This window comes from Lissotriton vulgaris, chromosome 8 (genome assembly GCF_964263255.1).
Source record: "Lissotriton vulgaris chromosome 8, aLisVul1.2, whole genome shotgun sequence".
Lineage (NCBI taxonomy): Eukaryota > Metazoa > Chordata > Amphibia > Caudata > Salamandridae > Lissotriton > Lissotriton vulgaris.
The window spans coordinates 608018390-608046231 of NC_141696.1; positions in this window are offsets into that span (position 1 = coordinate 608018390).

A 27842-nucleotide genomic window follows, 5' to 3' on the forward strand; every position below is an offset into this window, starting at 1 on the left:
ACAACACAGGCTATTAAGTTAGTTAAAAATGGGAAAGCACCCGGACTATATTAAATTCCGGGAGATTTGTACAAGCATGAAATTATCGTCTGGGGCCCCTATATCAATTACCTATGCAATACTGTAGCAGAGGGTGCAGATTTTCCAGAGACATGGAGGGGGCGGAAATCATTACAATTTTTAAAAAGGGCAAAAGGAGTGATCCTGCAAACTAATGCCTAATTAGTTTAATCGATATCTTACAAAATATTTACGCAAGGCATATTTTAAATTGTATGAACATATGGATTGAGGAAAACACAGTCTTCTCAAAGTTTCAGGCAGGGTTCAGATACAAAATAAGTACTATAGATCAGGTCTTTAGGTTTTGTTGTCTATGCTGGAAGTATGTAAACATAAGAAAGGGGCACCTATATGTAGCCTTTGTAGACCTCAGGGCTGCGTTTGATCTCATCCCCCGTGATCTGCTATGAGAGTCACTAAGCAGCCAAGGACTGCCAGCTAATCTCTTACAACAGATTATGAGACAGCATGAAAGCAACTATGCTAAGGTTAGGTGGGGCCAGGGGGGTAAACTAACAAGTCCAATCCCTATAAATAGGGGGGTTTGTCAAGGTTGCGTATTGGCACCCACGTTATTTTCACTATTCGTCAACGATATTCCATCTTTTTTGGAGGGCTATAATAATGATGCACCAAAGTTGAGGGGAGAAAGGATACCAGCCCTCCTTTTCGCTGATGATACCATATTAATATCACAAACTCCTAAGGGACTACAACGTCTACTAAATTTGTTCCAAATTTACTGTAGCAAAAAAGGCCTTGAGATTAATACTAGTAAGACCAAATATATGGCCATAAATCCCCACAAAACCTTTAGGGAAAATTTGATTTTAAATGGCCAAGAGTTGGAATACGTACAGAATTTTAACTACTTGGGTGTCTCCCTGGATTCTAAATTATCGTGGAAAACCAAAATAGAAAAAAGCAGAATGAATCTAACTCAAAACATGCTACCAATTATGAAAAGACATGGGAACAGTCTTAGCAAAGCTGTTTCGCCAGCATTAGAGGTATTTAAGTTCAAAGCCCAATCAGCAGCATTATATGGAGCTGAACTAGGGGAACCTCGTGCAAAAGGTTGCTGATAACAAATTTTATAGAGCATTGTTAAGATTGCCTGTACGTACGCCACTTATACCAATCACACTTGATTTAAACATGAAACGTTCAGACCATTACGCGACCCTGAGGCCTCTGAAGCTTTGGGTAAGACTCTTGTCGACACCCGAGTTGTTTGACTACAAGGAAGGTTTAGAAGAAATAATGGAATTGGATAATAACAATAGTATCATATGGCTTAAACATGTTTGTATCTGGTTAGAAAAGGATCGGCTTATCACACTTCTGGGACGATCCATCTATACTAACCCAAAACTCGAGAAAGGTTTTGAAATCATCATTTTGGGCATACCTTGAATATAGTATATAAATGAAAGAGCGAGTGAAACCTTAACAATAAGGTTTCTTACGTTCAAAGATAGTGCTTACTTCAAGCACTTTTGGGATGAAGTATACCCACCACTTGCTAAAACATTATATATGAATATACATATGGAGTATTGAGTACAAATACTAATGTAGCAAGGTGGTCAAACGCTCATATTGAGGAGAAAGATGATTTATGCACTCTATGCCCAGGCAAAGCCAGAGAAGATGAGTCGCGCATTCTGTTTTTCTATACTGTTTATGCTGCAGCCAGAAAAAGATGGATCAAACCGCTCTGTATAAATTTAGGTGTGAGAACACACAAAGAGGCGGAAAGGATCTTAAGAACCAACAGTAGCCAGGGTATTATCTTTGGTATTAGCAAGTTTTTCCTAGCAACAAATTTTGTACAAACCAAAGTGGGTCTGAAATTTTTGAGAAATCCTACACTGTTATGCAACTGATTAAAACAGTAGAGCAGCTCCAATTGTACTGCTTAAGATTCAAAAGTGTATATATAATAATTGTCTAAACGTTTTAATAATACTGGAATATTTTTTGATTGACTGTGGATTTATCCTCGAATTCATATGTAAGTAAGCTTTATTCGATAAAAAAATCATATCATAAAAGCATTTCATACATTTTAAAACATTAAAACAACAATCATTAGCATAAGAACATTTCATAGCAGCATATTGGATGTGGAGGCTCGGTCACTGGATTAACAGTTTTCTTGCAGCTCTAAGACGCCAGGCCCAGCCCAAGAATTTTGCCATGCAGGTAGAAAAGAAGGGTCTAGCATCTGTACGTAAAATGCGCAGTGCTTCTAGATGGGAACGAGTTCCCAAACACCTGCAGAGGGGCTTCAACCACCTACGTCTCGGGGCTGCATAGACACTGCACTCAAACAACATATGGGACACAGACTCTATCCTTAGGTCACAAAAAGGGCAGTAAGGTACGGTTTGGGCCGGCGGTCTCCAAGTGGACGTAAACTCACATAATGGAAGCACCCCCACCCTAAACTTGATGTACAGTGATCTGTCCCATGAGCTCTGGATAATATCCAAATAAGGTTCCCTTAACGGTAACTCTTTGATCGACAAGAACAGTAATACAGATTTACAATGGTTTGTACTACGAACCCTCTCACTGTCTACCCATGCCCAATAAACCTTCTTGAGCTGTTGTTTCGGGGGTGCAGATTTGTTGGCCCAAGCCTCTCCTAATCCTAGTTTATGCAACAACTTTTTGACTTCTCTGAGCCAGATGATTTTATGCGAGCCCGGTAGTGACATAATGTCATTCAGGGCTTCTGCATAACTTCTAAGTTCCTGCACATTCCAGATTCTGGACCATAACAGGAGTGGGCGTAGTTTCGCTTGATCGCAGATAGCCCGGGTGCCTGCGTCTAGCAGCAGTGGGATGGTTGGTGTGCTGTGGGGCAAACCCATTAAATCTTTGTGAAAGTTATTCTCAAGGTGAGCCAGAGTGTCAACTTTATGAGTGCCCCACAGTTCGGCACCATAAAGTGCCGCGCTCACAACCCTTGCCCTATCGATGTCCAGGGGCGCCCCAATAGGTTTTAATGATGAGGCTCGCTGCTCCTTGAGCAAGGCACCTGCCACCCTTTTGTGCGACAAGAACACTTTTTGGTGGTGTGCCTTCCAGCTCATGGTGTCACTGATGCGTATACCCAGGTAGTCAAATTCTTTGACGCGATCAAGTGGAACAGAATCTAGGACCGGGGGAAAGACAGACTTTTTGGGCGGATTGAGAACCAAGAACTTGGTTTTCCCTATATTTATGGCCAAACCCCTTTCATCACAAAAGGCCTTAAAGTTGGAGAGCAGCGATTGAATGCCCATTGGGGATTTCGAGATAAGGAGGGTATCGTCCGCGAACACAAGCGTCGGAATTTTCCTTCCAGCCAGGGTGGGTGCGTCTGATGGTTGCTGGAGTAAGTGCTCCACCACTCCGTTGATATAAAGAGAAAACAGAGTGGGGGCAAGCACACACCCTTGGCGAACGCCCCTGTCCACGGGGATACGAGGTGTTTTCTCTCCCTGTGTACCCCATCTAATTTGGGCAAAATTCCTGTCGTGAAATTTTACAAGGAGCGAGAGCAGGTAGGGGGGGAGGCCTAACCCATCGAGGACGTTCCATAAAAGTGCTCGTGGTACTAGGTCGAACGCAGTCCGCAAGTCAATGAAGACCAAGTACAGACTGCCCCCTCCCAGCACCACCACTTTCCAATAGATCATCAGAAGGCGGAACGTCTGCTCGATTGTGCCTGTTCCTGTTCTGAAACCCGCTTGAAGATCTGACAGGATATTATTTTCGTCGGCCCACTGGATAATTCTGCCCAATACCACCTTTCCTGCCACCTTTTGGGAAGAGTCCAGTAAGCTAATTGGCCGGTAGTTCGCTGGGTCGTCCCTAGAACCTTTTTTAAAAATAGGTACAACTTCAGCGCCCCTCCAGGAGTCTGGAAAAACTCCACCCAGTAATACTTCGTTCAAAAGGGAGGCAATTAATCTGCTCCAGGAAGATGGATAATTCTTGATTAGGTCTCCTGGGATCCCATCAGGACCTGCCGCTTTGTTTGGGACGATGCATTGGATTGCTCTTTCAACTTCCAAGCTGGTAAATAGCTCGTCCTGGCACATGGGATCAGAAATAGAATTAGGCAGTAAGACCATGGGTGGGTCCCTCGACTGGAATGCACCTGAAGGGGCAGAATATAAATTCAGAACCATACGCCCCCTGGGATGTTACAAGTAAGCTGCTGGTCAATCGGCTTTTCCCTAGATCTTAATAGGTCCCAGAACCCCTTGGCGTCCTTCCTAATGCTTGCCTCTACTAGATCTCCCCAAAAATTAGAATCATATTCCTGCTTGGCTTCAGATAAGGTTTTTTTGTAAGTTTTCCTAGCGGCCCTGATATCAGCTGCATTTTTGGATTTTAATGTGGCAACAAGTTCCCTCTTAGCTACACGACATTTAGCTGTAAACCACTTAGCTGTTTGTTTCGGGGGGCCCCTACGAGTAGATTAGGGAACAATGAATAAATTACTCAATGCCAAAACAGTCTCAGTGTATAGGGGTAGAATCTTAGTATCAGTTAGCTCTGAGGTGTCCATCCGAGACTCTACTCCTTCCAAAATAGACCCGGCTTGGGCCATCCTTGTTTCATCGGCTGAAACTTTCGCCCACTTCAAGCGCCTACTACAGTTTGTAGGGGCTAATTCGTGGGTAGATTTCCACTTATGGCCGGGAGGGCCTTGGTTTCCACCCTGCCAAGGAGATGAGATAGTTAGTGATAGAGGGTTGTGATCACTATCACCTGACACTATAACCTCCATGTCTTGATGGTATTGCCAGAGGTTATAGTTGAGCATCACAAAATCAATCCTTGATGTATGGCCTGGTCTGTTGTAGGTATGGGCACCTGTGTGGTCAGATTTGGAACGCCCGTTTGCTGCACGCAAATTATGCTCCATGCAAAGAGCATTGATCTCAATGGCGTTTTGCGACCATTTAGGGATCGGGTCAAGGCTAAGAATAGGAATGCCTCTCCTGGAATCCTCCTCAAAAGTGTCCAAGATGTCTTCTCTGGCCAGGGGTTCGAAACAGCAATTGAAGTCGCCTGCAAGCATTACGTAAGAGTCCACACTGCAGGCGGCCAGATTGTGGTTTAGGCCTGTAGAGGGTAGATGGGATGCGCCACCTTTGGCACCCCTCAGGTAGATATTAAAGAGTTCCAAACTTCTTCCCCCTTTGTGGGTTATCGTTAACCACTGGAGATCAGGTGACTGGGTGTTTCTTACTATTACTCTGAAGTCCAATGCAATATTGATCCAAATAATTAGGCCGCCTGAAGGGCGACCTTTGGAACCTTGTTCCTGGGCAGCGGGGATAAAAAAGGTAGAGAATCCCACTCGGTGTCTTGGCTCCATGCACCAGGTTTCCTGGAAAAGACAGATGTGATAGGGTTCCAGGAAATCATTCCATTCAGGAATATCGAAGTTGCGATCAAGACCAGCCACATTCCAACTTAAGATTTTTAGGGCAAAGTCACCGGGTGGAGAAGCCTTGATAGAAACAATAGGCCTAGGAGAAACAAACGTATCCTCAAGTTTAGGAGACCTCACAGGTAGCTCAATTTGCTGGTTAGGGGTCACAAGGCAGCCAGAAGAGGTAGGACCAGATGGTTCGATAGAGGTAGCTACAGAGTAGGACATGTAGGGTAGGTACCGCCAATCTTCCCTGCCGGGAGTTTTAGTTGTATCAGATGTGGAAGGCTCCCCTACAAACCGTGGGCTGTTTGGTCGTCCCGCTTTATTTGTTACAAACTCAGAACCAGTGCAATCCTTGGAATCATGCCCCTGCGATGGTAAGATTTCCGTTCGAGGTTGGTTAACTGGTTGCACTGGGAGTCAATCCACCTCCTCTAGAGTCCCGAATCTGTTGTAAGTAGAGAGACCGTTCCAATGTAGTAGGGTCTCCTTCTGGCCACGGGACTTATTCAGCCATGGTTGTTGATGGACCAATGTCCAATTTTCCCCCTGATTTCGACTTGGTCGAGGAGGATAGAAAAAGGATACTGGTTTGGGTGTAACTAGGGAGTCATCATTGTTTGGCCACATGCAGATGTGATGCGCCGTGTGGGGATCTTCAAAGGTCACTACTACGCAGTCTCCCGGGATGGATTTCAGCGTTGGGCCTACCCAGGGAGTTCTGCGAACCATTAATACACGACTTCTTCGGCCATTGGGGATTGGTCTGTTTACGTTTAGCCAGTGCATTATTTTATTTTTGAGCGACCAGTGATTTTCAGATTGACCGTCACCTATCATGGGAACACCCGTCAGAACAACCACATAGTCGTTTGCCTCTGGGGGGAGGTCAATATAGCCACCTCTAAAGTTGTCTTTTGCTGGAGGGACTTGGGATTCACTAGGAATCGACCTGTTGGGTATATTATGTTTGGAATTTTGCTGGTGGCGTGAAGAGTCCCGTGGAGGGACCTTTGGTTTTTCACGAGCTTGCTCCACCGTAACAGTCCTCGGCTTGGGGACAGGCTTTATTATGGGTAATACATTAGAGGTAGTTTGATTGGTTTGGGGTGCAATGGGTTGTGGCGTTGGGTCAGCAACAGTGATACCCTGGTTTTCAAGACTTTTCAACCCCAGAGTGGCCAAAGCAATAATGCTCTTCTCCATTTCTAACAAGTTGTTTTCAATCCTAGAAAGTCTTAAATCTAGGGGTGACAACAGTTTTTTGAGAGTCTCCCATACCACCTCTATAAATTCCTTGTTATTTTTAGTTAACCCATCTACTTCAGGGTCCGCACCTGCTGGGGTATTAGGGGAGGGAATGGATGGAACCCTTTCCTGTCCCCCACTAGGTGGCTGTGCATTAAGAGTAGGCTCTGCGCCAGCACTAAGTGCTGTGATGTTAACCAGAGGCAGATCTTTGGGAACAGCAATTTTCGCTTTTTTGCGGAAATAAGCAGAGCGAGAATTGCGTTTCCTCTTTGGTTGCTTGCCACTGGGGGTAATATTAGGTAAATTTATCGAAAAGGGAACGATAGAGGTTGGGTTGGGCACACTAGATGGTATCGGGGGGATTATTTCAACATTATTTCCTAAGGCGAATTGGCGAGTAGCCGGAGTCGGGGAATGATGAACATCGACCTGAGTAATTATACAATGTGGAAGGGCCGGGCGCTCAGGGGTGACAGAAGCGGCTATGTGGCCTAAGGAGGATTTCTTGGAAAGTGCAATTACTTGGGACACTCGTCTAGCAGCATCTAATTCTAGCGAGACCCGGTTTTGGAGTTTGGATATCTCTTCGTCAATGGCTATGTTGGTGCGGGTAATAAAATCATCCATGGGGCCGCTAATCTGTGACCCACCTTTGGACGTTTTGCTGCGAGTTACCCTTGAATTCATAGCGATAGGTGCACAGTGGCGAAGGTGGATCTTAAGTCCCTAAGTAAATCTATGGAGTCCAGGAATAACAGGTGGAAAAGGGATGGGCCAGTCCAGTCCTCTCCGTCCTCGAACGGCCTCAAACGGCCCGCTCTTAGCCCGGTCTTTGCCCCGGGCTGCGTCCCGCGCTGCGGGAGTTCGCACAATGTTTATAGTTGGTGGAAAGAGCGGGGGGCGGAGCTTCAGGGAGAGCGGACCGGAAGATGGACACGGTCTCGCAGGGACACCTGGGTCAGGTAGTCCCTGCACGCTCGCAGCCCTGAAGCTTTGACAAACCAGGACTCCCCACGGCAGCAGGCAGACACAGCTGGAGCCCGAGCACGAAGCGGCACCCGCGGAGCGGGTGCGGCGAGTTCCAAACAGGGATCCACACAGGGATGCAGCAAGAGTTGCCAGGTAGGCGCTAGTCCACAGAGCGCTGTTCAGGTGCAGGTCTCCCAAGGGTCAGAGGCTGATCCTGTTGCTTTTAGCCTCCTTCGAAAGGCGGGGGCGGAGCTTCAGGGAGAGCGGACCGGAAGATGGACACGGTCTCGCAGGGACACCTGGGTCAGGTAGTCCCTGCACGCTCGCAGCCCTGAAGCTTTGACAAACCAGGACTCCCCACGGCGGCAGGCAGACACAGCTGGAGCCCAAGCACGAAGCGGCACCCGCGGAGCGGGTGCGGCGAGTTCCAAACAGGGATCCACACAGGGATGCAGCAAGAGTTGCCAGGTAGGCGCTAGTCCACAGAGCGCTGTTCAGGTGCAGGTCTCCCAAGGGTCAGAGGCTGATCCTGTTGCTTTTAGCCTCCTTCGATAGGCGGGGGGCGGAGCTTCAGGGAGAGCGGACCGGAAGATGGACACGGTCTCGCAGGGACACCTGGGTCAGGTAGTCCCTGCACGCTCGCAGCCCTGAAGCTTTGACAAACCAGGACTCCCCACGGCGGCAGGCAGACACAGCTGGAGCCCAAGCACGAAGCGGCACCCGCGGAGCGGGTGCGACGAGTTCCAAACAGGGATCCACACAGGGATGCAGCAAGAGTTGCCAGGTAGGCGCTAGTCCACAGAGCGCTGTTCAGGTGCAGGTCTCCCAAGGGTCAGAGGCTGATCCTGTTGCTTTTAGCCTCCTTCGATAGGCGGGGGCGGAGCTTCAGGGAGAGCGGACCGGAAGATGGACACGGTCTTGCAGGGACACCTGGGTCAGGTAGTCCCTGCACGCTCGCAGCCCTGAAGCTTTGACAAACCAGGACTCCCCACGGCAGCAGGCAGACACAGCTGGAGCCCAAGCACGAAGCGGCACCCGCGGAGCGGGTGCGGCGAGTTCCAAACAGGGATCCACACAGGGATGCAGCAAGAGTTGCCAGGTAGGCGCTAGTCCACAGAGCGCTGTTCAGGTGCAGGTCTCCCCCCTCGAATTCGTATGTACTTTTATTTATTATGGCTTTTTAACTACTTAAATTAAGGTTTTAAATGTAAGGATTATATACCCCCACCGTGTCTCCTTTCAAAAATTACTTGATTGAACTTCTACTTGGCACTAGTAATAATATCAGTTTATGTTTTTATCCATCTGCAAAAGTTTTTATGCATCTTTTATGGTTCTAATGTACCGAAATAAAGATTTTGAAATGAAATGAAATGAAAACAAATTGTCTATTTAACACTACATATGCTCCCTTACTTTTGTGCTCCTTTGATGATTAATTGTCTAGCTTAAATTATAACCCTGTGTCCTTCTCAGGGATCAAACTTTCTGCATCAGACCCATTGGGGCCAACATTGAACCATTCTTTCCCTAAATATATGTTAACCCAAGTTCGCTTTTCGGGGTACTCTTGTTCTCCCATACTATCCTTTATAAACGATCACACCCATCGACTACAACACACTCACAACATATCACACAAGTTATTTCACAGACACGTACACACAGAGAGATTAATTCATTTCTGGGAAATCGGTATATCCTAGACTGTTGTTGCAGCGCCCGCTACTGTCCTTATCACAGTAGGAATTCCAAGTTCTTCACCCTGCATTGGAGGGTCATCTTAAAATTTCACATCTGAAATAAGCGTTGACAAATTCATAGCCAGCGCTGATAATAATCCTTACAATAAGCAAAAGCTGCCAATGAAGTTGAAGGCCACTGCTCACCAAAGGCTGGCTTCTGTATACCAATATGATTTTTAAACCCAACCCAGAACTGGGACAGAGAACTGAAATGCAGATGACTCTTTGTATAGCTACCCTATCCCAAACATCTAGAGCTAATCCAGTTGTAGTTTAAGGAGTGGTGGGAATCAGCAGAACCAATCCCTGTGGCAGCCAGAAAGCTCAGCGGAAAACAGGATAGACTCTAGGAGGCTCTCCCAGAACAGAACAACGTTCATGTGTGGAAATCATGACTTCCCAGATCCATGGGCAAAATACCTTTACCATCTAATGTGGTTTAGAAACATTGGGACACAGTTCATACTGCTACTTACTCAGCGATGGAAACATCAGATCATGTGGCACATTGCCCCCTAAAGTCCACTCTTGTCAAGAAGAAACCATAGCTAGGTGGAGGACCCATGCCTTTTGAGAACATAACAATGAGAGCCAGGTCCTGCAGTGTGCTCACCTGCACTACTTGTGCCCCTAGCAATATATCCTTGCATGCAACCACAGGAAGTGTTTTGTATAACTGATGCAGAGAAGTCACGTGCCTTCCAGATACATACTAGTGGGTATTGCTGTTTTGGAATGAGAGTAAGTGTTCTTCCTTTTATATCCATGTTACTTACTGGAAGCCAACATTTCCTTTCAGAAATAGTCATTATTAATCATGTCATACTTTGATTTTACCTACTGAGTTATGAGAGGGGTGGATGTAAACATATTTCCCCTAAATATGATGGATGCAACAGACCCATAAATAAGGAGCCTTACTTTCAGAGTGGGCCCCATACCCTTTTGCCAGTTACATTCTTTCTAACAAAGGCACACAAGTCATCCATTGGCTCCTATAGATAAGGGTCCCATTCCACATCACAAGGATTATGGATGGAGGTGTTCCAGAGGCCAGAGAGTGCCTACTTGAATAAAGCACATTTTCATCACCAGGGTTTCGTAGATAGTCCAACAGTCTTATGGGAACGTGATGGTAAATAAAAACTGCCATCCACAGTGTCTTGTGATTTATTAGGGCATTCCTCAAGATAGAAAGCGTTCTTCCTTTTTGCTCATGTATGCATAGGGGTTTCACTTTTGATACAGCCCTGTAAACTGCCAGCATTGGAGTCCCTTCAGTGGCCAGGAAATTCTTGTCTCAACTTCCAGCCTGTGCTGCCACCACATTCTTCCCCTCGAATCCGGTTTGCATTCGGAAACTGAATTATGAAATACTGCTGATGGCTCTTTACCTCTTCATCTGTACCAGGGATGGTGCAGGCGATCCTTTATCTCTGTCCACTGCTTTACACATACAGTGAGGTTATGTAATGCCTTCTTTTACATTATTTTACAATCCTGGCCAGTATGGGGTTCATATGTCGGCCCAATGTCAGACTGCACATCAGGATGTTGAGACAGTGCTGAAGCATCGGCTTGTTAATTTTAGGAGGGCTTCTTTACATTTTTCGTAGTGTACTTTAGTTTTTTCTGGATTTGCAGGAAGTGTCTCCAAAGGGAGAAGTGGCTGATATACCACTACATGTTGGCATTTATGAAAAACACGTATTTGTTTATTTTTTATAAATCTTTTTCTTGATTTTGAACAAAGCTTTGTCCAATAAAAGGTTGCATATTTGCAAGGGATAAGCAATAATATTATAGATAAACTTAAAGTATGGATCCCTCACCTTGCACTTACAAACTTACAAACATAGTCACCCCAGTCCAAGTGAACAGAACCACAAAAGGGAATAAACAACCTGTACACTCTCACTATGGTATCCATGCCCCCCGGACCTTCATATGCTTTTTGACACTACCTCTCCACCTATATTTCAGCATCACAGCAGAAGTTCATACCTCTCTGCCAGGTAGACCCCGGCAGAAGGATTGGTGTTTACCAATGTTCCGTTTAGCCACGAGGTACCCAATACCTGAAAATACCCTATGGTATGTAGTGTCGGGCTAGCCATCCATTATCCCTAGCAGTATCACTCAATGACCCAAATCTGCTGCTACTTGTAGTCTGTTCATGATCTGCTCATGGAATGAGACCCAGTAGGCTTGTAGAGCCAGGCTGGACCAAATAACATGATTAAACAACCCAGCTGGGTTGCCTCAGCATGTGCAGGAAGGCATGCTCGCATGCCCCATCCTCCATCCTCCAGAGCCCTTAATTTAAATCAAGCATTGTCCTTTAAAATGTACTTATTTACCCTCAAATTAACTTTATGATAGCATATATCATGTAAACTTGTCAGTGCATGTAAAGAATCTTTGAAGGTAGAATCCTGAAGTTCTGCTATTATTCAGGCAGAATGAAACAGACTCCCATCCATTTGTGAGTGTATAAATGTTTTACATTTCCAAATTTCTGCTAAAAATTATTATTTTAGGCCTCTTGGTTTTGCTTGGTCCTAGCCTTTTGCCATGTTAACTTCCAACCACCAGTGCATGTTATGTTAACTTCCAACCACCAGTGCATGTTATGCAGTGGTCAAGTTTTGTTTATTGTGGGGTAATTAAGACACAGGTGGACCTCGGCATCAAACAGTCCCTTAAAATAATAGACTGTTTAGATTGAAGACCAAAATGGGGCATGTGATGAAGTGTGAAAGATAATGATGCTGATCAAGCCAACAAAACCACAAGTATCATGAGCTGTGGAAAGTGAAAGATGAGCACACCTGGAAGGTGCAAGCATTAAGACTAAGGACCTGTTTCAATGTTAACAGAGAGCAATACTCCGACACAAACGCAACGGATATCTCGTCAGCTATATTATGATCCCAATATATCCAATGGATATCGTGTTATGACGGACTGGATATCTTTCATGTTTGTGAGGAGTATTTCATCCGCCGAGATCTAAATCAGGCCCTAATTCTTGGAAAAAGAGGATGGATCTGTCACTTATAGTTTCAGGAATATTTTTAAATCAGGTGGTAGTCTTTCACAAATGGAGCATAGCAATATTGGTGAGTTGTTGTGATTTATTGAGCAGCTTTAGTATTTTTGGGACTTGCCTTGAATGGGGAACTGACTGCAGCCTGTCTTATATAGTGTCTCTCTTGGTCCTTTGAGGGAGGTGTCTCAAAGTAAATAGCAAATTCCACATCCTCTACAAGACGTGTGCGCTGAGGCACCTGGTGGGTAACCTTAAAGAAGATACCTTGCTGAAGCATGTGATGACCAGCAAATGTAACACACAAGCTTATTTTCCCCCACTCAAATGTTCCCTATCTCTAACCAAATTTTTATGCATGTCTGAATGTGAAATATGGTATTTGTATAGCGTGAGCTTACCTAGTTGGAGGGCAACAGAACACTTTAATAGATTTCTTCAACACCTATAGCAAAGAGTTTAACAACATTTAATACATCTATACTGTATCCCATCAGAAGCTGATAAAGAATACAAGAATAAAGACAGGAAAATTGGCCAGGAGAAATAACCCTTTGTGAAAAAAAGAGAAAACCAATCAATGTCAGTCAAAATACGCTTTATTCGATTTTTGTTAAAATCATAAAAGGCAATACATACAGCACAGTATAAAAATCACATTCCAATTTACATACAGAATTCAATTCATAGTCAATTTATGTTAACATTTTATTTACTTAAAACCCTCAAGGCCAGCATTTAAAATGAGACGTTCCCTGGGGCTTGTTTATTTCTTAATCTAAATGCAGCCGTTAGGTAAGATGCCACACGAAAGATGATGTGCGTGTTGCCCAACATTTGAAGTCAAATTAATGCTGGCCTAACCTGAAGAAAGCCTGCATCCTTCAGAATAGGTATTAGATATTTCTCCCTAGCGGAGACATAAAATCCACAAAAGAACATAAAATGTAGGGTATCTTGGGTAGAAAAATTGTCGCATTTGCAGGGTGAAGTGTCCTCGGGTTTTGCCCAAGTAGGAAAACAACTAAGTGTATAGGGGATCAAATTCATCCTAAATTTAATAAGCAAGACTCTGTGAAGGGGATTAGTAACCATTTTTAAATAGGGTTCCAGAGAGGGAGTGGTACTTAGAATCAGGTAAGCTCTTACTGACGGTTTCATTACTTCCCTCTCTTCTCTCTCTAACCGTACCCTTTCAAGGAAATGATGTTTAATCCACCCAATATCCTTAAAACCAATCAATGATATGTGTCATAACAGCCACACTCCTATAAAATGCATACAATATGAAAACAAGGGCGCATATTGTGAAACAAGTGCAGGTGGCATTAGTTGGGTTTGCACAGGTCTAGTGTTTAGTTTGTGCACATGCCCTTTGCTGTGATTAGTGCTGGTGATCTCATTACGGTTTGCATCAGATAGTACACACTTTCAGGTGTTCCTAATTGGAAACATGGTAAAAAGGTTACTGACACTATGCTACTTTTTCATATTCTTTGTGAGACAAACAAATCACAAAATGTGCACTGACTGATTCTGGACATCCGCTGTAATCAGAACAGAGCATGCACCAAAACTGGTGATTAGGGGTTTACAAATAACAGACACATGCCTGCAGCCGTGTGAATGGAGGTCTGCACACCGGATCTGCATATTGTTCAAGATAGGACCCCCTAAATCACAAGCATAAGGAGTCTCAACAAGAACTTCAAAATAAGGAGGTGGAGACAAGGAGAATAACGAGGCCAATGACTTCACCACGACGTGACAAAGAGCGCATATCCATATGCACAATCATGGGCCCAGATGTTGGAGATGTAAAGAACTAGTCTGTCGAGTCAGCTGTAGGGGATAGTGAGTGAAAGCATGAAAGGCCAATGTGACCCACTCCAGGAAATTCAGGATTCAGCTACATAGTCCAACAAGCTCCAACCGCACGCTCTGACTCAAATCTCCAAGGTCAGAAATCATAGGAGGTATGGAGTCAGGTGAGGTGAAGAAGTCCCAGCCGTATGTCTCTCCCTCCTGCAGCCGGAACCTCACAATGAGAAGGAAAAAAGACACCAGGGGAGGGGGACGGCGGTTCTCTTGAAAGCCAGTTACTTTCCATCTTGTGTGTTTTCCCTCTCTTACACCCACCATCTCAAATTAAGCAATGGTAGCAAATATAGACAGTCTCTTTGATCTGTCTTTGATAGAAAGGCTTATTGATCTGTGTTTCAATCCTGTCCCTCTATTGGCTCTGCACACATGAGGTCACGATGTGCCGGCGCATGCTGGGAATATACCCATGGTGTAGATAGGTAGAAAACATTATCTGCCGCCTTCCCGAAGATGGGATCATTCACCCAGCATGCAGCAGCGCAGCAGGCTACGTGAAATATGTCTCTTTTTAAGCATTGCTACAGAACTGTGTTTGGGTTTTACCACAGGTGGGATAAAATGGATTTCAGACTTGGAAGTTGAGCTCCAGAAGAAGACTAAATGCAGAGATTAACGGGGAATTAATTAATGAATGTATCTGCATGATCATATGAACAGACCCTAAATAACTGTTTGTGGAGAGTTTTACCCCCTTTAATGACTGCTCATGCAAGACCAATATTTTTAGCTTGACTGTTTCCAAGCACAGATCGAAATACTGGCATAGTCTATAGGCAGTCGCGCTGTAAATGCAGCATGGTAAATCAATTGTTGGACATGCTTAAGTTGTCTATCAAAGGCACTCATTGCCTTTGATGATATATGTTCAACAATCCCAGATACGTTCGGTGCTGAGATGCAACAAGAGAATACAACATTAACCTTCAATGTGCAAAAGAAAATATGTATGTAGCCTCACCCTCTACAGCCGGCATCTCGCTTCAGTGCCAAGGTGAGGAACAGAGCTTTTATATATGCACATCCTTAACTCTTAATGATGTATGCTAAAGATGCCCGATTCAATTTTTGTGCCACCAAATCTGATCTGATAACCATTGCAATTATCCTTTTCCCAAGCACTCCAAAACAGGCTTTCAGGTACTTTAGCACCGATCTTTCGCCCCGTTTATTAATATCCTTCATTGTCCTGGTTAGACTCATCTCAAAAAAGGCGACTAGGCTAGCCATGTTTTATTATTTGCTTTCTGAAGGTCGGTTTTGAGTTTATTTTGTTAATGCACAGCTAACCACCTGGAAGAACCACTTTCTAAAACAAAAAGTACAACAAAACATTTTGCTTGTAAAAGATTCTCCTGATTTAGACTTCTAACTGTAGATTCCGCACCTTACAATAGTCCCCAGGCGTCAAACTGGATCTGGAAAACTTTGAAGCAGAACTCCTGCGCCCCAGGAGGAGAAACTTTCAACTCTGTCTCATGAATTCAAACCTACATTCGGTTATTTGATCACTTTTCCCCGAAAATGTTTGTTTTCTTTTTCTAAAAATTCTTCCAATGTGCAATGGAATGTCCAGCAACAAAACAGGGTCTTGGCCTTCCTGGAAATGTCAAGGACACATCTGTTTCTGATCCCCACTTGATCTGCCTGGGGCATTCCACAACTCTCATGCTTGCAACGACTGTGCCAGATGCACCCCAAAGCCATCTGGAAGTTGAAATTGTTTATCGGCTGCCACTAAAAGTCTTCAAATTGGTTGAAGTCAAGGAAGCGATCCTGGTCCTGCACTGAAGGCATTCCCACAACAGGTCCAAGAAGACGAATAAGAAGTCCAAGTGGAACTTCTCCCCGACACGAGATCATCATAGAGCATGCAGGACCCACTCCCAAAGTCATTCAGCAGAGCCTGTTCCTAATCCCTCCTGCAACGACCTGACTTTCCCAGGGTGACTCCACAGCAGATTTTAGAGTTCCAGGAGATGATGCTTCACTAATTTACAAAGCCGGCTCCCCCTGCCATGCCATCACAACCCATCGATCTAAGATGCCACTCAATTGGGCATCCATCGGTGGGATCTCCCTCAGCACCAATTGGGTCTCTGGATCTGTGACTGAATCAGTGCTGACTTCAGTACCGGATACGCTTCCAGCGTCACTCTTTATGGCGGAGAGCAATCCACCAATGCCGATACTGACTTCACTGATGCCAGATGACAGCAGTCAACCCACAGTGCTGTCTGACTCCAAGACTGTGCCACACCGACACTGCACGAGGCCACGCTCAACGCTGCATATTCCTTCCAATCCAGGAAACCCTTCTGATTTTGATGGTGTCACTCTGCCACATGGGAAAGAACAGTTTCTTTATGGCAGATCTTGTACTGACTCTAACAACGGATATTTGAATGCAGGAGACAAAATTGCCCTGCAATACCAGGATGACAGTTGGTATGATGACGTAAGACGCTAGTGGCCTAGACACGCCTCCAGACACTGTCTTGTTTTCTCTTCCAGGCCTGTTACTGAGGAGAACGCATCCGTTGCTATGCTGATGAGGCAGGCTGTAGAAATTCAGCTGCCCATCCAGGAAGTAAAGACCAAAGTGCTAACTGTAGTGTGTGCTAACTGATGTCTATTAGCCAGGCTAGGCTAGTTTTTAGCCTCTCCTCCCATTTAACACGGTTCTTACAACACACTTTTGGGAACCTGGGCCAAACTCTACTGGCCCCAAGTCAACCAACAGTTTGCCCATCGCCATCGCTCCGGACCTAGGGACTGGGACTTTCTCATTTAGCACGGTCCTCCTGAGAGTCTGATGAGTGGTCAGTAAAATTAACCCTAATGTCTTCCCTATGGCTCTTCCTGATAGGAAGTCCAAACATTGATACATTTAGATGCAGAGCGTTCTTATCCATCAGCCATGCATTCCGTTTGGTGAACACCACATGCCTGTTGGTTCATCACACCCATGCCTTAAGGTAGCACCTGGGCCAAATCTGTCCAGTTGACTAAGCCTGCCACATCCTTTCACAAGCCATACAGGATGGCTATGGTCCAACCAAGTTTACTGTCTGTTTTGGGCTTTATACTACTGATTGCTTATACAGAACCACTGCATCAGTGTGGCCATCAACAGACATACATAATGCAGTCCACTGGGTTTTTTACTGATACCCACCCGGTTTTATGTTTTAGCAATAAACAATGTATCAACAGGTAATGTTTAAATAGGCAAATTTCGAAAGTAAAAAACATAAATTAACAGTTGCACAGTAAAAAGGGAAGACACTCAAAAATTGTATGAAATATATAAAGCAATCTGTATTTAGAAAATTAAATATACATCAATAGTTATATCAGCTCTAACTGTAGATTCCGCACCTTACAATAGTCCCCAGGCGCCAAACTGGATCTGGAAAACTTTGAAGCAGAACTCCTGCGCCCCAGGAGGAGAAACTTTCAACTCTGTCTCATGAATCCAAACCTACATTCGGTTATTTGACCACTTTTCCCCGAAAATGTTTGTTTTCTTTTTCTAAAAATTCTTCCAATGTGCAAAGGAATGTCCAGCAACAAAACAGGGTCTCTTTTTATACGTTTTTTTAGGCTTCAGGCAAGCATTCTTAGATTTACAGTGCAAACATTCTTGGATTTACAGTGAGCTATTCACATATTTTCATTACAAAGAAAAAGCAGAGTCATGATGACAAGTCCACATTTTGTGTGTCTAGTTCGTGATCAATTACCCAGCAAGGCCCAACATTCTCATCAGATATCGGTGTACCCTCAATACAACCGGGCTCCTCCTCATCATAAAGCAAGAAGAAGAAGAGAGCAGGGACAGGTGTGAGCAAGATTTGGGCAGGGTGTGTGTGCGATGGGAGCAGTTTATGGCCTGTTGTGCTTTGATGCTATCTTGTTCGGCCACTGGGAGAGGAACTGACCAAACAGGTTTGGCCTGGGGCAATGGCTTCAGCTTGGCCAGGTCACAGAGAAGTCAATTAAGGTGTACGTGTCCTTGATATCAAATTCAGCTGTAGTTACAAGCCTATGTAAAGGGCAACTCACAAAATGGCTGCCAAGCGTAAAATGGCACCCAAGGGTTCAAAACGAAAATGGCGATTTCGAGGTGAAATTGTTACTCGATTATGACGAAAATGCTTACGCATAGTGTACTAGCCATTATCGGTCTTTTGGTATCAAAATCGTCATGCTACGGTAAAGTTTGTTGCACGAGTCCAGAATTTTTCAGAACTACACTAAGGAGAGGCAAGTGGTCAGGTGCCAGGATCTCGTCTTGGGTGGTATGGTATGTTATGTTAAAACAAGTATATAGTGAATAGCTGCTCCAACGACGGTGCTTCCCAGCGCTAGTCCAGAAGTAAAAACTAACTGCAGCAACGGTCTAAGAAGAAGAACCAAAAAGAGACCAGTCTTAGGTGAAAAACCTGGTCTTTAGAGTTTTCCTGAAAGACAGGTATTTCTGGATGTTCCTGATGGACGGGGGAAGTGGTGTGTATTTTCATGGGAACGAATGTTGTTTTGTCAAAACAGCTGTACTCAAAGTGGTTAAGAAAGGAGAACGCAGGGAAATAATTGAGGCCAGAAGAAGATACAGGGCAATTTTGGTTAAGTGCAAAAGCAGTTGGGAAGTGGCACAATGGGACAACCTCACAGATTCACTTCATCAAAGAATATGATGGTATTCTGAAAAATAATACCCAATGGGAGTAGCACCATAGATAGTCATCCTGATGCAGGTGTACAACTAGACTTATGGGTCGCCCACTTCTCAGAGCTCTACAGTAAGTGGGCCCGTAACCCATGTTCCTGTGACTGTGAACCCATAACGGCTCACCCTGAGCAAGATGACGCAAATGAGGATGGAGCCATGATAGAATTTGGCCTGGAATTAAGAGGAAAAAAGCACCCGGCCCAATGGCATCCAAGCTGACATCTACTTATCCTAACCTAAAATATGGGTCCCTGCCTTGAATACCTTGAGTGACGCCATTCTGAGAGGGGAGGATATTCCACCCTCTTGGCGTGAATCCATCATAGTTCCCATCTACAACAATGGAAGCTGGGACATCCCTGCCAATTATAGACCAATCAGATTGATCGATATCAGCCAGAAAATATTCTGTAAAAATGTTTTGTGTGGACTACTGTCATGGATAACAGATCACAAAATGCTCTCTGATAGCCAATTTGGATTTAGGAGCAAGGTCAGCACCCTGGAGCAGGTGTTCTCCTTCAAGACAATGTGTTGGAAATACATTGCCTTGAAGCGAGATCACTTATACGCAGCCTTCAGGGGCATGAGGACCGCTTTTAATCTGCTACCTAGCGATAACCTATGGAGGGTGCTAGAAAATTAAGGCATCCCTGATGATCTACTAAGAATTATGAAAACCTTGCTCTCTGCGACCTTTGCCCAGGTCAGGTGGCATATGGGGGACCTCATGCCTAGGCTACCCAAAACTGTGGCATAAAACAGGGATGTGTGCTCACCCCTCACTGTTTAGTCTATATATTAATGTTGTGGTTGATTGCCTGGTAAACTGTAAACATGATGCACCAAAATCTACAGGCAGTAGTAGCCCTGCTCATATGTTCACAGATGACACGCTATTGCTCTCTAGAACTCCATTAGGCCTACAGTCCCTCGTCGACAATTTAACATCTTTTGTACATCTAGGGGCTTAGCGATAAATTCTACAAAATCAAAATTTATGGCACTGAATCCCAATTGTTCCTTTAAAGGGAGGACGGTGGTAGAAGGGGAGGGGGAGTCGTTGGAACCAGTGGGGTACTTCAACTATCTGGGCGTCAGAGTAGCCGACAATCTGTTCTGGGCTGGCCAGATAGACAAATGCAGAGCCACACTACACCAAAGAGCAGCAGCTGTAGTTAGGAAACATAAGGCCACTTCCAGTAAATTGGTATCCCAGCACTTAAAGTCTACAGGGCTACTGCCCTGGTGTGGGCTGCATATGGAGTAGAGGTCTGGGGCTATGCCGATGTGTCTTCTCTTTTACTAACAGAGAACAAATTAATCAGGTCACTGCTCAGCTTGCAGTTAAGTTCACCTCTGACACCTGTACACTTAGAATTGGCACTAAGTAAGGTAGTCTCTGTGGTCCTCCTGAAATACTTGATGTACTGCATACGCCTTTGGACAACACAGGAACTGATGGCTTCCCGGGACGCACTAGCTGATCTCCGTAGCATAGACAAAAGTGCATGCACCTCGTGGCTCAAAAAGGTAAAACATTTCTGTGCAGCTATTAAAATAGCGGAAATATGGCACTACCCAACTGTAATGAGTAAAGATATAGCCATTAAAGTGAGGGAAGCTTGTGGGAGTTTATATTTGCCAGATTATGGAATGATCCAAAAGAGTGGAGTATATACTGAAAAATTTCTCTAGGATCAGACCTTCACAAGCCAAAAGCGTACCTTTCATTTAGAACTGGTACTCTACTGCTCAGATCCTTCACAGGCAAGTGGGGTAAGAGCACCATGTCATCTACTAGTTGTTGTTTTTGTCCGACTCTACCAGAGACGGAAAAGTATTTTTTCTTTTGTTTTTTCCCAGGCTACGAAGAAGGTAGATTGTCCCAATCAGCAAATATTTGGGTACATAACACTATTGGGAAGCTCTTAGGCTCCTAAGATGTGTCACAAAGAAGCACATTGTGTTTTGCCACTTCTAGGTCTTTTCTCTGGGCATGGAGAAGTAGATTGAGCAAGCTAGCTAAAGAGGGTTGACAGCTCAAACTGGGGCCATTGTGTCCTTAACACATGTATTCTCGGTCACATGTTGTAACTACACTTTAAAGAGCTTACTTTCTCATTCTAAACTACGTGTTTTTAAGGTGGATTTTTGACCATGCCCTTTATAACGCTGAAAATTGATTTGTATGTTACAATGTTTTTTATTCTATTTATGTATGTAATACTTTTATAGTTTTTTAGAAGCTGAAATAAAGTAAATATTGATTGATTGAATTTATTTGTCACCCCTGAGAAAGATCTATTGACCCATAACACTAGGGGCCAGATGTAGGAAGGCAAATACCGGTCGGTAACGGCCGATTTCGGCCGTTACCGACCGGTATTTGAAGATGCAGATGTAGGGGTGTGTTAAAATACAGATTCGGTAATTTTACCGAATCGGTAATTTTACCGATTCTGAAAAATGCCGAACCGGTAAAATTACCGAATCTGTATTTTGACATGTAAGTAGCACTGCAACCAGTGCTACAGAGGTTTAAGAATTCGTTATTTTCTTTTTAAACAGTGCTATGTTGCAGACCTACATGCCCTAAGGGCATGTGTGTCTGCAACATGTGCACCCATACACAATTGTAGGGTGCAACAGGGTGTCAAAGTAACACCCTGCCACCCTTCAATGTTTCCCCCAATTACCGAATCGGTATTTACCGATTCGGTAATTGCCATTCATTCCTATGGGCCTGGAGGCCCATAGGAATGAATGGCAATTGCCAAATTGGTAAATACCGATTCATACCGATTCGGTGATGAAATCGGTAAAATTACCTAAATCCCGATTGCCAGTTCTTAAATACCGAATTGGTATGATTCGGTATTTAAGAATCCGTAATCTGGGATTACCTACATCTGGCCCTTGGTGCTGTATAATATTAGGTAGGACACATGTTTCCTTCTGTCCTAACAGTAAAAGCCCCAATTTGTCATTTTCCTGTGGAAAAGCAAGTAGCCCCATTGCCAAGTAAAGGGTTACAGGCTGATATCCCAGCCCTGCTAACTTCGAATGGGGATTACTAAACTTGGTACTTCAAGGTATGAAATTAATCGTGGCATCAAACCCAACTTTATGTCTAAATTTGATTAATTTCACTTTTAGAGAAAAGCATCTTTTAGAAAGTTGCCACTGTACTGCCCAGTTATTCTGGTAGTCATTTACAAATGCTGGCCACCAGACAGCCTTTTGGCTTCCTGGGGTGGAGTGTGAACGACTTCGAATCACAGGCACAATAGCAGTGTACTGCATATGGAGGTGTTACTTCCCTCTCACAGGAAGACACACATCGTGTTTGCCCAAATGGCAAGCTTCAAAGGAGAAGCCACCTTTGACGGGCAAATGGTAACCACACTCGAGAGGATTCAGGTAGATGGGCTGTCAACAAGAATAGGGCAACCCGTGGGCAGACAACATGTAGCCACACCTCTAGGGTGGCCTACCAAATTCCTCACAATGAAAGTGGGGTTCAGACATCTTGAGAATTGGGCAGAATAGTGCATTCTGCAAATGCTAAGATGCCAAACATAGTCAGAAGTCATAAGGGAGGAGGTTACCTGGTATCCTATTGGATAATATTCCCTTTATCTCCCCAGGGTACTTTCTGGACATGAAATGGCCCAACTGGCACCCTGACTCTCAGATCACATCTGGACTGGAGAACTGAAGGATGGTTGACTTGATGATCCCTAAACCTGGCAAAAGAGACTGCACCAACAGATGGACATCACTTGCATCCTAAGGCTAGCAAAGAGAGGACTGTGCCTATGGTGCCCAGTTTGTGGAAAAGACGGTCCCGAGTCCCAGACAGAAAAGTTGAATTTCAAGAGTCAGTTGGTTGACTCTCTGCTCTAGAATCAGGGCCATAAAAGCTGAAGTAGCCAGTCCTGGGCTGTCAGTAGCCACTTCCATCGAATTGCTGCTGACTGCCAACATGTAGCCAAGGAAGCCACTCCTCAGCCCTCAAAAGTTGCACCGAGTAGGTCAGACCCAGGAGAGTCACCACGGTGCAGTTTGGTTGCCAAGGACAGACAATAGCCTTCACTAAAGGAAACAGCAGGACCTGCTGTGACTTGAAACCAATAGCCCAGTTATGCCTGGACCTCTGCTGAACCAAAAAGGACTTCGAAGGATAGCGACCCCAGTTACCAAGGTCACCCCACATGGACCATTGACCCAGGAAACACCACAGGAAGACCCCAACAGCACCCGGTGCATCTTTCAGCATCCTGTGTCCTCAGCATCAGCACCACTACATTGAAGTCTATAGCGGTTATTGCATAAAATTTGTAACTGGGATTGAGACACCTTTAGTGACTAGGTAACTCATCGTCTGTCTGTCAGAATTGGTCACCGAGCCTGGACAATCAGTCAATAAAAATATAATTTAAATTAATTTTAAATAACCTTTATTCGACAGAAGTGTCATCAAAGCCTAACACAGAAAAAGTACTTTAAAACACTTATATATGCACAGGTAAAAACCCCTTAATATTAAATCAGTTCAAACTATTTAAAAACAGTTCAGATTGCAGGACACCGCTCTCGCCTTTTTCTGATTCAGAGGAGTAACCGTCAGGGCTGTCCACTATCTCCATTGCTGTTCGCCCTAGCTGTCGAGCGTCTGGCGGCCTGGGTCAGAAGTGACCCGGTGCTCAGGTTGTTCGATTGGTCCCGATCACGGTCAGATCGTATAGCATTATACGCTGATGATGTTCCCTTTTTCATGACAGACCCATGGTAAACTGGACCTCGCATACTGGAAATTCTTAGGGTATTTGGTGGCACCACTGGCCTCCACACAAATCCACCCTCTTCCCAATATGTGGACACCAAGGCCGTGAATCATGGGTGGCACAGCTCTTAAGGGCCACAGATGGGTTCACATACTTTGTGATCTACATCTCCCCCTGCCCCAAGATTTCATGGACATACAATATTACCCCATTAATATTCAGTCTCTAGAATGAAACAACGATATGGTCCGCTCTCCCTCTATCCCTCTATGGGCGTTCAGCCATCTTTAAGATGGATTCTCTGCCTCGGATCCTCTATCGCTTCCAAAATGTTCCTTATCCTCTGCCTCGTGCTTAGTTTGCACAGGTAAATGCAATACAAAACAATTTCCTCTGGGGTGGTCGAGCCATTCGCGTGGTGCTCGCACTTGTGCACAATCTACGTATTGAGGGAAATAGGGGAAGCTGATATCTATTCATACTATGTTGTGTCTCACATCCTTGTAATTAACAAATAGTGGTGTAATTTTCCTTCTGATCCGGATATGCTATTGAGCACACTGCAATGGAACAAGTCCCTCTGCTCCACTTGTTATATAGCTCCACACGGCTAGACCATCTGCACCAGCTGGCAGAGAGGCCATACAGTTATGGAAGGCCAAGACCAGAAAAATGGGGTGGAAAGGGAAACTTACTCGATAAACCACCCTATGGCATGGTACACACCTCCGAACAGCTACCACATTGAGTGGGTTCCAAGGATAGGACCTGGTGGGGATTTTGAGCCTTGGAAACGTGTTGAGGGGTACTACCTTGAAATAATTCCAACAATTACAGATAGACTTTGATCTCCTTAAGTCACAATTTTTTTAATGTTTACAGCTCCATCACGCACTCTCCCCCCAAATCCGAAATATAGAGGCTTTCCCTGAGTTCCAGGCCTTGGAAGGCAGCCTGCTCATGGGGGACCTTGGACTACACAAAATCAGACAAATATATCAAACACTGACGACATACACTCCCACCACTCTCGACAAAACCCGACTGACCTGGCAAGCAGACATTCCTGAAATAACGGATGACAATTGGGCTGAAGCAATAGCCCTCCCAAGGGGCGCGGCAGTCTCCACATGCTACAGGCTCATCCAGTTCAAATATCTACATAGAGTACATTACACTAGGGTACAACTGTGGCGAATAGGGGTCATCCAGTCCCCAGTGTGTTTACGGTGCGATAGGGAGGATGGGTCCTTCCTACATACGGTATGGGCCTGCATGGCCCTGCTGCCCTTTTGGAACGGGGAACAGCGTTTACAATGCAACTTTTACAACGAAGTACCTTTACGACGCAACCATTACAACGCTAGTCATTACAACGACTTGCGCTGGGGGGTGTTCTAGGATAGGGAATAGTTTTAATTTACTATCCAACACCTTCCCTACTATCCACGGGGACTGGAGTTGGAATAGTAAATTAAACTATCCACATACAGCGCCCCCCAACGCAAGTCGTTGTAACGACTTGCATTGTAAAAGTTGCGTCCTAAAGGCATGCGTTGTAAAAGCATGCGTTGTAACGATGTACATCCTTTGGAACAGGGTCCGGTCATGTCTTATTGAGGTGCTGGGGTGTGTGCTTCCACTTGACCCACGGCTGTTTTTATTGCGCTCCACTGACGATATCGGGGGAACCGCTATAAACAGCATCTGCTGTTCCTTGCCCTTACTATCGCCAAGAGGGACATCGCACAGTGGTGGAATGTGGTATCCCCCGACTATAGCCAAATGAAAGAACAAATTAGATAAATTTATGGGAGCAGAGATTGCAGTTTTTGGGGCCCGGGGTTGCCCTAGGAAATATTGCAAGATTTGGACACGATGGGCGACATATCGTGGAATTGACCTGCCCTCCTACCCGAGGAGGACCCATGAGTTTCACCCTCTGATCCCTGACAGGTATCACCCCATGCTATATCTTCTGATGCTATTATTGCTTTGCTGTAATGTATATTTTGAATCTGCTGCATCATGTGCTATATTATGGAGATTGGCCACTGTCTGCATACTGTTTGTATTATTGTTTTACCTACATGTTTGGAGCTAGTTTTTATCATCATGAAAATGGTTATCGATGCAAATATTATTCCTTTGCTCATATGTGTTATTGTAGGGCTAACGCCTGTTACACTGCAGAATAACCAAATAAAATTTGTTTTGAAAAAAAACGTTTAAAAACTGTCCTCTGAGGTAATAAAATTCATAGATAGAATAAAGAAACAGCTAAAAGTATTACACTTATAAAACCTCTCAAGCACTAACAATTGGTCAGATTACCTAAGTACAAGGACATAACTATTGCATCACAGACATTACCAGAACAATGCAACAATATCTAATGTATAGGAGACCAGCTCCACCTATCATATACATATACGGCCTCAGTCCACTAAAGAGCCGGAGCCTGTGATCTAATGGCCCAAGCCCACCCCAAAAACGTTGCCAAAGCAATGACAATGGATGCGACTTTCTGAGCGCAATAATCTTAGTGCAACGCCATTACTTCTGGTACCCAGTAATCTGCAAATTGGTGTCAGCCAAGCTCGGTGAGGGGCAGCGTAAGCTGGATAAACAGAAAATGGGCCAATGACTCTAAATGGGCACAACAGATGGGACAAGAGTCAACACCTAAGTTGTCCCATCTTGCAGTAAACGATCTTTACTGGTAAAGAGCCAACCCTAAATTGGAAGTATAACTTCTGATCCTGTGGCTTGGTAATTATATCCCAATAATGTTACAGTCTTGGGACTAATTTAACTTCTTGGAATCTCATAGTAAGTGATGAAGTGTCCCTATTCCTATATGTGTTTTGGTTCACCCATTCCCAGTATTTTGCTTTTAAAACCACCTTAGGGAGGGAACGGGATGCCCGCTGAATTCTCCCACAATGATACCATTCCAATACGTATTAAGGAGGCTCTAACCTCCTGCAGACATTTTATTTTATTAAAACGGTCGGCTCTGATTAAATCCTTGAGGCCTGCGGCATAGGTAGCCAGTTCTGATGTACACGAATACAGAAGAGGGTGCAGTCTTGCTATGTCAGCCAGTGCCTTCCTGCCTAGATCATAGAGACGTGGGCACACTGGGGTTCTTTGCAGGAGATTGGTGATCTCGCGGAGGAACCTGTTTTCTGCAGCAGATAACTTGGAAAGGTTCTCGAAACCCCAAAGCTCAGCCCCGTATGAGGAGGAACTGACCACTTTCATGTTATATATTTGAAGAGCTGGACTTACTGGTCTTGTGAAAGAAGAGTTAAACTCAGTTTGTAAAACACCTGTCAGTTGCCAGTGCTTCAACAAGGCCATATCAAGCTGCCGATTCCACCTCAGGTCCTTCAGCAAGATGACCCCCAAATATGTAAAGTTAGTGACTTGTTCTAGGGGTCGGCTATTCAACACTATGCCTCCTCTAAATGCGTTATGAGGATTAAAAGACAACAATTTCGTTTTTGACACATTCATTTCCAGGCCCTGTAAGTGACTCAACTCCTCAACGAGTAGTAAAGCTTGCTGGAGGCCACTCTGCATTTTTTAGATAATTAACGTGTTGTCCGCGAACATTAAAATAGGGATTTTAACACCTGCGACGGCTGGGGGTATCTGTGGGCCAGGTGTCACAAACATGCTTATACAATTATTATTTTCAAGTTGCAAGACGCATACTCCCCGGTAGTTCCACTCCTCTTCCTTGACAGTTTTATGACCCTGATGATCGCTTACAAATGCCCTTTCATTAATTCATAGAGTACAATCTCCTCACCCGAGTTGAGACAAATTCAGATCCTTTTTATTACCTCCCGCTTCTATGACCTTCCGTACTTTTCCTCTTCCCCCGTTGTTTGTTCCCTCTTCT